We start from the raw sequence: 10,962 nt of genomic DNA, 5'->3' as shown, positions 1-10,962 counted from the left end.
ATTTTTATTTTAACAAATCCTGCCATACTGCTGTCTAAAATGATTACACCTATTTGCACTCTTGTGAGCTCAACATGAATACCTATCTCCCCACACCCTTGAGGCCACTTGTTATGGGTAATGGAAAATCTACTGGTCAGTCATTTGTCTTCATTTTGAGCAGGGGATGTCTTGCACAGAAACCCATAACTGGAGTATTTTCAAACTTACACTTTTTTATTTGAGAGTTTTTGCCTACTTATTTAAGAGGCTTTCTCTATCCAAAAGTTAAAAAACCATTTCTATGTTTTTTTCTGTTACTTCCATTATTTAAAAAAATGTTTAGGTTTTTGATCCACTTGAAATATATTCTCATGAATAGCGTGAACTATGAATCTAAATATTTTTACATGGATAGCTAAGTTGCCATTTAGTGATATAATAATCACTAATATCGATGGAACAACCTTTAATTGTGGCAGGTAGTTTTCAATTTAACCCTACTTTTTGGGGGTTGGTTTCAGGATTAAACAAAACATTTTAAAGAAGGGACAAGTAAGGCACCAAATGGTTATTGGTTTTGTCCAATTCGTACACATGTTAATTGGTAAAACCAGGATTCTAACCCTGGCAGAATGACCCTACACTATTCACCCTTCTAATATAATTTTCTTTTCCCACAGATTTAAAGTACCATCTTTGTAATATACCAAACTCTCATAAACACATACATTTGTTTATGGACTTTCTATTCTGTTTCAAATATATAAGAATATATATATATATATATATATATATATATATATATCTCCTTACACTACACATTTAAAAAATTCTAATCTGATCATGTGATCCACTCTGCTTATTATTTTAATAACTGCATATGGACCTCAGGATCAAGTCCAGACCCTTTAGCAACCCTCTTGCCTCCTTCCTCTGGAATCTCAGATATGGGTACAGACTCCTTCCCCAGTTATTTCTTTACTTGAATTACAAAAACCTTCTGGTGCTTATCCAAACAGAGCAAATACATTTATTTCATGAAATATTCCTGTCTCCATGCCTTTGTTCACACTGCTTCTTATGCCTCATCTTTTATGCCTCATTTGCTGGGCAAGCATGTATTCATTTTTAAAGATGAACATAAACATCACCGCCTTTAGCCTTTCCTCTCTCTCCATCCCAAGCAAGTTAGAATAAACAATTCTTTCCTCCTTTATGTGTCTACACCCTTCCCCTAAGAACCGTATTTACTCAATGACATATTTCTGTCCTCCACGTAATGTAAGTGTCTTAAGGGCAGGACCATATCTTATTAAATATGTAGTATGGATAGAATACATATTTGTTGAGCAAATTAATATAAATAAAGAACATCAAATTATGAAAGCAATCATGCGGGTATCTAATTTATGAAATGATGCAATACGTTTTTAAACAAGACAAACTATCTTTTTCAAAACAGCATCAAGAAGTGAGTGTACTTAACCATACTTGATTAGTTCATAACAGAACAAATGAGTGACTGGAAAGATAATTCATGCTGAAGCCTGTTTAATGAACTACTAAAAGAGAAAGCCAGGCAAAGGAAGCCAGAGAACTTGAGAGAATTAGATCTGAGGGGCTTCATAATCATCTGGCATTTACTTGATGTTGTACCTACCTTTAGACAGGCACCTGGTAGGGATTCCCGGGATAGTACGGCTTCTTCACTTAAGGTCCTGGTCCTGTGGCTGTGATAGAACACTTGTGCTGAGTTACCCGCTGTAACTAAGCAGTCAGCTGCATAAGTTCCTTTGTGTGTGCATGGTAATCATTTAAATCTTGAATCTGTGACAACCCTTAGAGGCATTCAGGACGTGTGCCCCATTTCCTCAATTTCAGGCATGAAACAGGTACACAGGTGGTACACTTAGCAAGCAGACAGTCCATTATTTACAGTACTCATCCAGTTAGATTTTAACAGAAAAGTTGATAAAGTTGATATCAACCAGGAAAGGAAAGCATGGGCTCATTGGAAGAGTGATGCATTGGAAGAGTGCATTGTGAGATGAGCAGGGAGATTGGTGGGGGACTTCTCTTTCACTGAGATCTTTCTCTTTTTTTCCTCCTTTTAGGTTTTACTCTAACTTTCCTTTAAGCCTCTGACTGCTGAGACTAAGCATTTTGCTTCATGATCTTGTATTTCTTTGCTATCTTTTGCTTCCCCATGTTCATGCCATACTCCTGAGTTTCTTCCAGGCTCATCACATTTCAAATTGCCCAGTATGGTAGCAGTTAGAAGGGTAGAGAGTAATTGACTTTTTTTCTACTTCCTTAAGCTAGAATAACTTCATATACCCATAGAATAACTTTTTATATGCCCCCAAATGAGTAAAATGAGCACCCTTCAACTGGTACCTTTTCTGAATTTGTTTAATTACTTTATGAGTTACTGAATGCATGGAAGGAAATATGCTCACACTGATTAATATTAGAATACAAGTAAAGTCCTAACGATTGTGGATGTAATGTTACTAAAAATTGGTAAAGAAGAGGGCATAGGTATAGGCAAATATAAATATTATTATGTTCACATCTATTTTATAGTTCATAGATGGAAGGCCAAGATGTAGTGTATACACACTTAAGGCCAAACCCAGCCACTTTTGTGTTTTGTTCCCCCATCTTCTATAGTTTTCTGAAAAGGGTTTTTAAGAGCTATATAGTCTCAAGATCACTGATTAGCCTCCTAGGAGATTCCTGGTCTTGCCAGCATTATATGCTTGGTGATTCACTTATTCTCTTCTGGAGGCCAAAGGCCATGACTGGACATGGGTGACAGTAGGGTAAAGTGTGTGATTTCCTTGTCTCGTAAGTCAGTCAACTCAAAGAGTAGTCCTGAAAGGAAACAAGCAAACAAACAAACAAACAAAAAGAAAAAGCTACGAACCCTTGAGGTACAGAAAAAAAGAAGAGGTAAAAACAACTATTTTCTTTTCATAAAGGATTAAAGGCAAACCTTAAAACCCTGTCTCTACAGGTAAGAGCAAAGACAACCTAGTTTGCTGCTATGAACAGTTATTATAACAAATGACAACTTTGATCATAGTACTTGGTACTATGAACTATTTTATCATCACAGTAAATTCTATAAGTACTGATAGTATTCTCAGTTGATATGTGAGAAAACTGAGAACACACAACCGTTAAACCAAGAGCACATGAGAAGTGCGAGCGAGCTGGCGTTCATTTCTAGGTATTTTCACCCCAAAGCCCACAGTAATAATAACTGTACAATATGGCTCTCCAAAAATTAGGGTATATCATGTAACATCCGTGTTAACAAATATAGAAATGTACTAAAAATCACATTACTAATTCATTAGACAAATTACAAGAATTTATAATTTTTCTTAAAAATTAGGAAATGCCTAATTGTTTAAAAAAGGTAGAAAAACAGAATAACAAGACTAGAAAATAAAATAAAAGGGCTGTCAGTTTTATGTTTAAAAATTCTATAAGTAGGTATAATTTTAGCAGAAGTCTCTTTAAAATGTTTGGGGTTTGAACATTCAAGGTATAATTAATTCAAATGTAATTGAAGCTCTATCGGAACAAATAAGACGAGTGAGAACTTCTCACTGATTTTCAGAAAGTCAGCAAATGTGTCAGTGATAGAGCGTAATAAAAGAAAAATAACAAATAACATTTCACGTGGAGTGAGATGGTGACATAGCTTTAAGAAGTAATTTTTAAAAACTAAAAGCTAAATCCAGTTTACTCGATTAAAGCTCTCTCTCCTTTACTCCTTCAAGGTCTCTCTCTTACTCATTGTTACCTCTTTCCAGCATTATTCCTCACATAACTGGGAGGGTTTCAACATCTGTGCTTATCTGTCAGGAATTAATATGTCCTCCTAGTCTCTTATTTTGGTAAGTTCAATAATTGCATACCTGCCAAGGAAAATGCAAGATTGGAAGGGGAAAGAAACAGGAACCATCACTGCTCTATTGGCAACAATGACTAGATCCTTGGCTTTTAGAAAATGGAAGAAAGAAATTTGCTTCTGTGTGTCCTCCTGTGAGTCACTGGCTTCATGCCCGCAGCAGCGGAGATTGCTGATGAAATTTCCCTGTGATTCGAGCACTTTCAGACTTCTTCTTCTTCTTTTTTTCTTTTTTTTAAAATTAATTTTTATTGGAGTATAACTGCTTTACAGTGTTGTGCTAGTTTCTACTGTACAGCAAAATGAATCAGCCATACATATACATGTATCCCCTCCCTTTTGGCCTTCCTTCCCATTCAGGTCACCACAGTGCATTAAGTAGAGTTCCCTGTGCTATACAGTGTGTTCTCATTAGTTATCTATTTTATACATAGTATCAATAGTGTATATGTGTCAATCCCAATCTCCCAATTCCTCTCACCCCCCTTTACCCCTTGCTATCCACACATTTGTTCTCTATGTCTGTGTCTCTATTTCTGCTTTGCAAATAAGATCATCTTGAAGGATGTAGCTCTTCCAATAGTTTTGTATGCCCCCAATTCTCTGTGTTAAATCCCTTCCAGCCTGAAATATCGAGAGTGGCTGATTTTTTGTTTTGGCTAGACTCTTGAGTGTTATTTGTACTTGAAGCGGTCCTTGCAAAAAGATTTTACAATGTAATCTGAGAAGGATACCTGACCTCTTTATATTTGAAGGTAAGAATGATCTCATCATCAGTTCAGGAATGTATATTAATAATCTGTGACATGTTATGGAAAAATAATTCATTAAATGATTGCCTGGAATAAAGTGTCTATTAAAGGCAAGGATTCGGGAAAGCAGTAGCTCCTGCCATATAATATTATTGTGGAAATGACTACAGGAACTTGGGGGTGGGCTAACACTTCTCATTTACACAAAGACAACAGCAAGCTCATGCTTTTCAGTTCTTAGGTCAAGACATGGTTAGAAAACTAGAGGAATTCCATAATTGCTATGAGACATTTTGCTACCTTTTTTAGTCAAAGGGTTGATGTAATCCAGATCTATAGTTTGATTTTCAGAATATAAAATTATCATACACATTGAATTCATAATATCTTCATGGCTTTTGTATGAAAGTTAGGGTGCTTATTGGCAAATATTGGGACTTTGGTAATAGGAACGAGTACGCGTTAGTGGATTGCAATGAATTCCTGTACTTTTTACTCATTGAGTTAGCTTTTTTTTTTCCTTCCACTAATTAGCCAGTTGTACTGAAGCAGTTCTCTTTCACCAGCACTTGCAGTGATACACAGCAGTGTCTTATCTCAGTGCTTTGACAACCTGAGTCCTTTGTTATAATCTAGTCCAAGGAACTTTGATTGTATCACCACCCTGTGGTACATTATGCTGATCTGCTTTATCGAACTACTCCATTGATTGAATCATGCTGATTGGGACTGTTGATCAAGAAATGCAATTTTGAAAGCTGCTTTTGAAAGAAATGTACCTGACCATGATAATTGAGGGACCTTATCATTGGTAAACACTTTAGGAGTTCTGATGTTGGTGACATAGTAAGATACTCTTTCAAACTAAAAAGCAAGTTTATATATTTTTGTTTTTCACAAAGGAAAAGGAGGTGCAACGATAGTTAAATCTCTTTGGATTTAGGAAACAACATACATCAAATTAGAGTGAACTACCGTGGTGGATACAATAATGTCCTTGCCATAAAGATGTCCACATTCTAAGCCTGAGAACCTGTGACTATGTTACCTTACATGACAAAAGGGACTTTGCAGATGTAGTTAAGTTAAGGCTCTGGAGAAGGAGGGACTAATGTAATCCTAGGGTCATTAGTAGGGGTTGAGGGATGTGCTTTGAAAATGGAGGAGGGGCTGTAAGCTGAGGGGAAGGGGCTAAGTCAGGGAATGCAGGCAGCCCTTGAAGCTAGAAAAGTCCAGGGAACTGAAAGCCTCCAGAAGGAGCACAGCTTTCCTAGCACCTCGATTTAGACTTCTGAACTCAGGAGCTAAAAAGAAAATTCATTTGTGTTGTTCTAACCCACTAAATTCATGAAAATTTGCTAGAACAGCAAAAGGAAACCAACACAGCTAAGGTAACAAATTTACTGTGTAGACTGTAAAGCATCCAGTTTCAAGAACCAGAACCAGATCTAGCTCTGCAGAGTACTGTGACCCGGAGAATGCCTGGTTTGTTCTTTTTGTATCTGTGTCCCATGGAGCCTCTAATAGGTCTCAGAAGAATCACAAAACAGACTCATCATATGTGGGCACACACATCATGCAATATATGTTTATATATACACATATGCAATATATAAAATATGTATTTATAAAATATGTTATATAACACATTTATATTTATTGATAAATATACACTTTATCAAAAATGATATATATATATATACATTTATCAAACATATGCTCTTTCCTGTAACTAATTATTCATATTTTGGAAAATATATCCAGATTTTACTTTGGGCCCTGGTAGATATTGAAAGCCTGTTGGTGGAATCCCAAGTAACCGTATGACCTGAGCTGATAGTTATTTATTATGAAGTCAGCATTATCTGATCTACCAAGCCATAAAGGTGGGCACTTTCGGCAGTATCTTATCAGTAGGTAGACATGTTTTAGAAGAAATCAGTCTCAACCTTGTCCTAAAAACACAAGAAAATATGTTCCCTGGATCTGAATCACATTGTACCTGCTTCAGGTTCATTGCTACCTCTTCCTCAGTTCACATCAGTGTCGTGTCCTCATGGGGCATGCCTTAAGAGCAGTCGACTGAAGAAGACAGAAATTGGACCTGGTTTAAGAGTAGAGCAGCAACAAGGGTACTACTGTTGCAGTCCAAGCAATCAGGAAGGGTAAATAACTCCAACAGGCATGAAGTCCAAGAATTTCTTCTAGTTTTCCAAGTTTCCTAGAAGGATTAATGGGTAGTGATATAACAACATCATACCTAATGACTTTGCAAGATTGTCCAGGATTTGGAAGGGAAAGTCTGATGGATTGGTAAAAGTAACGCAAGCAGTGTGGGATGGACATTTTAGAATATGGAAAGAGGGTAAGGCTATTTGTGTTCCCTGTGACTTCTCATTAAAACACCCACAGCAAAAGTTGAGTGGAAAAAAATCTTTCATGGAGATGAATCACCCTAGGTTTGACCATTGGACTTGTGAATATATTCACCACACAGGTAGGAAAGGAAGTTATGCCCAAGGTAAAAAAAATGTGATTCCATCCCTCCACTGACTTCCGAGTATGCTTATGTGCTTCCCAACACTGCTGAGTGCTTAACTTACCACCACTGAGACCAGTAATAAAGACCAGATATGCATCGTTTCATAGGAGTATTAGCAAGCCACAGGAGAGCTGGTTAACCATGTTGAATAGCTTTTATCATCTCATTTTTATCACATCACTTTTTCCACTATGATAGACACTTACTCTGAATATGGATTTGCCTTTCTTGCTACCAGTGTTTCTTCCAGTCCCATTATCTGTGTATGTACCACTTTATTCTCAGTGACCTTGTTCCACAAAATATTGCTTCTGACAAAGGATACATTATGCAGGAAAAATAGATGGGTAGGTGAATAGATAGGCGGACACACAGACAGATAGATAGACAGATAGATAATAGAAAGATAGATAGATAGATAATAGATATAGTCTCATAAAAATAAGACAATTGATTCATGACCATGAGAGTCTCTGATACAAATGCATATTCCGTTTTCTGTAATCAGCTGACATTAAAGAATTGTGGGATGGCATAATAAAGACGGAGTCACAATAGATGTTAGCAAACAACACCCTTTGTGGTTGCATTGCTGTGATAGAATAAAAAATAAATATTTAGTCTGATTTGTACACAATTGCCTATTTCTTTTTTTTTTTCCTTTTCTCCTAGCATAACTGGTTCATATAAAGGATATTGCTTGTGGACAATTATACAGCTAAGTCTTACATTATACAATGTTAAAAAAAAAAGTAAGTGTGCCTGAAGAAAAGAATAATCATAACTCAGGTGGATACAGTTACTAATGGGAATTTTCGTCTTCTTTTTATTCTACATGAAGGGATTCCTTTGAGCAAATCTAGTTGCATCACAGTCTGTGGAAGCATGATGCCGCAGTTTGGGTTTAGTTTAGTATTACAGAGTGTAATATTTATTAGAAAATGCTCTTTGGATAATACCTGTGGAAGAGAAAGAACTAAGATGGGTTAGCGGGAAAAGTTGAGTTGCTATGGTCAGAGGTCAGCTCCCAGTGTGAGCTATGGATGTGCATGGCTTATCAGACATGTCACAGGTTGGCTCCTAATTACCTGGACTTTCTACCTCCGTGATAAGCCAGTGGGAGTGCCGTGCCCTTGGATGGACAGAATACTCTGGGAGGCAACCCCTGATAGGACTCCCAGCGTCTGGGGCAACAAGTTTTGCCTTAAAGTGGAGGCGATGCAAGTAGGCTATCTCTACTCCATGGCTAGTACACAGGCTGATGTTGCTGGGGTTATTTAAGTGTAAATATGGGTTCAAGAGTATGAGATCAGTCTTCACTTACTAAGTGAAGTAAGTCAGACAGAGAAAGACAAATATCATATGATATCACTTATATGTGGAATCTAAAAATATGATACAAATGAACTTATTTACAAAACAGAAACAGACTCACAGACATAGAAAACAAACTTATGGTTAACAAAGGGGAAAAGGGGGGGAGGGACAAATTAGGAGTTTGGGATTAACAGATACATACTACTATATATAAGACAGATAACTACAAGGACCTACTGTATAGCACAGGAAACTCTACTCAATACTCTAATGACCTGTATGGGAAAAGAATCTGAAAAAGGATGGATATATGTGTATGGATTACTGATTCACTTTGCTGGACACCTGAAACTAACACAACATTGTAAATCAACCACACTCCAATATAAAATAAAAATTAAATTAAAAGCAAGCAATATGATATCAGCATAGCCAAAGGGGTAAACTGTACCTACTTTCTGGTGGTAATTTAACATGTTTTATTCTTTATACTTTCTCATCTGTCACAGGAGCTGGAAGCTTAAGAACAGCATTCTGCCAAACTAAGGGAATCATGTGAGAATTTGAAGGTGAAAGAGAAGCAGAAGCAATCAGAGCTTCTGTGGCTGCAGCAGACAGATGGTTGGCCTTCGGAAGATGGAAGGTTTTGCCAGCAGCTCCCAGCTATTTCCCTGAAAATCACTCAGCTTCGTCCTCCAGATGACTGAGAATACTGGTGAGAATTGTCTGCGATTCCTGACTTTTTGATTTCCCCATGCTTGCTTCCCCAACTCCACCTGTAAGGATGGACGTCTCTATTTCTCTGTATTAAACTACCTAAAGTTTGAACTACCAGCGAGGTTTGCTCCCCCCTGCCTCCTGTTCTCTTGGTTTGTGAAACTATCACAGTGACTCACTTCTGTGTCAGGCCTGTCCCCTTGTCACCATCAACTGCAAAACCCTCAATCATATCATTGTGAAGCTACCCAGTTTCTGACCACAAAGTCCTGAATTTCCAGCTGTATTCTTCTAGTTCTTAGCGCAATGAATCCAACTATAATTAAAGTAACCAAACAGTCCGCCGGTCTTATCACGACTCATTTATGCCCTCACTTTTTGCTTAACCCGTTAAGAAGCCACGGTTTGTTGTTATAATCACTCACTTAACATTTAGCTTTGGCCCTCCGACTCCTCTCTCACATAAAAGCCCCAAGCCTCATTGAATCTACCTCTCCTGGAGGAAAGCCACATTAAATTGGATCAAATCCCCGACCAATAGCCTCAAACATCATCTTAATATGACTGGGAAATCCTGCCACGTTTCCCAATTTACTCTCCCAATCTCCTGGATTATTATTTTGTCATTTCTGCTTTCTTTGAATCTGACAGTTGCTCATCTAGCCTCATTCTCAGCAGAAAGTGTAGGCAATCCAAAAAGAATTTCTCCAAGCTCTTTCCAACATCTCCGTCACACTATGACCTGGGCCGCTACCTGCTTCTCCTCTTCCTGTTACTGTGTATGAACTGCTTACATTTTGATCAAAGGCAAAACTTTTCACCTGTGCTCCAGATGCCAGCTCTCACGCTCGCTCATAAACGTGGCTCTGGCAGCTTTCTGTCTCTGTTCTGTATCATTAAGTTTTTCTCTCTAGTAAGAATGATCCATAAGGATCGTGCACAACAGCAAGAAACGTGACATAATTTCTCCCATCTTATAAACCCTACTGTGTTTCCCCAGCATCAATCACCCAGGTACTGCCCCACTGCTTTGCGCCTATACCTTCTGCCTTCAGTCTCTAATTTTTCCTCATTTCTTGTCTCCATTCTTTCTTAAATTCTTTTTAAATAGATCTTTGGCTCCACCACGCCAAGAAAAAAACAAACAAAAAAACACGGTCATAAGCAACTCCCAAGTTGTTCAATCTGACGGTCGTTTCCCAGTCCTGATTTTATTTGTCCCATCTGCTACAATTGCCACCATTGATTCATTCATTCACCCCTGTTCATTGAAATGCTGCCTATAGTTGCGTTCTAGAAAACACTCTTCTCCCTCCTCTAGACTCTTTAAACATTCACAATTCTTTTCTATCCCCACTCCCATCCATGTTGTCTTCAGACTTAAAACCCGTCTATTGTAATGACTGTCATATTTATATCTCCTGCTCAGACATCTTCCCGAAGTGAACAGTCCAGCAGCCTCCAGCACATCTCCACTTAGATGAGAAGCTTCCTGAACTTACCTGTCCAGAACCAAACTCCTGAGACCCCATCTCTGCCAAACTTGCATTTTCCTCTTTCTTTTTTCCAGTGTGGTATATGCAAACAATATCTTCTCCAGTTGCTCATGCCAAAAGCATCAGAATTTTCTTCAACTTCCTCTTTCTTTTTCCCTTTGCAGCACCACATGCAATTTCTAGGCAAATTCTGTCAGTTCTATTTACAAAAAAATATTTCCATCCTAACCA

At 37.8% G+C, this 10,962-nt stretch overlaps 1 pseudogene; it reads right to left on the bottom strand.

Annotated features, from left to right (window-relative positions):
* Positions 1 to 1,589: 1,589 nt before the first annotated feature.
* Positions 1,590 to 2,190, bottom strand: LOC117198499 (rRNA-processing protein FCF1 homolog; annotated as a pseudogene).
* Positions 2,191 to 10,962: the final 8,772 nt, after the last annotated feature.

The sequence above is a fragment of the Orcinus orca genome, chromosome 1 (genome assembly GCF_937001465.1).
Source record: "Orcinus orca chromosome 1, mOrcOrc1.1, whole genome shotgun sequence".
NCBI classification, from domain to species: Eukaryota; Metazoa; Chordata; class Mammalia; order Artiodactyla; family Delphinidae; genus Orcinus; species Orcinus orca.
Note: the sequence above shows the minus strand (reverse complement) of the source record. Positions and strands in the feature narration are given on the sequence as shown.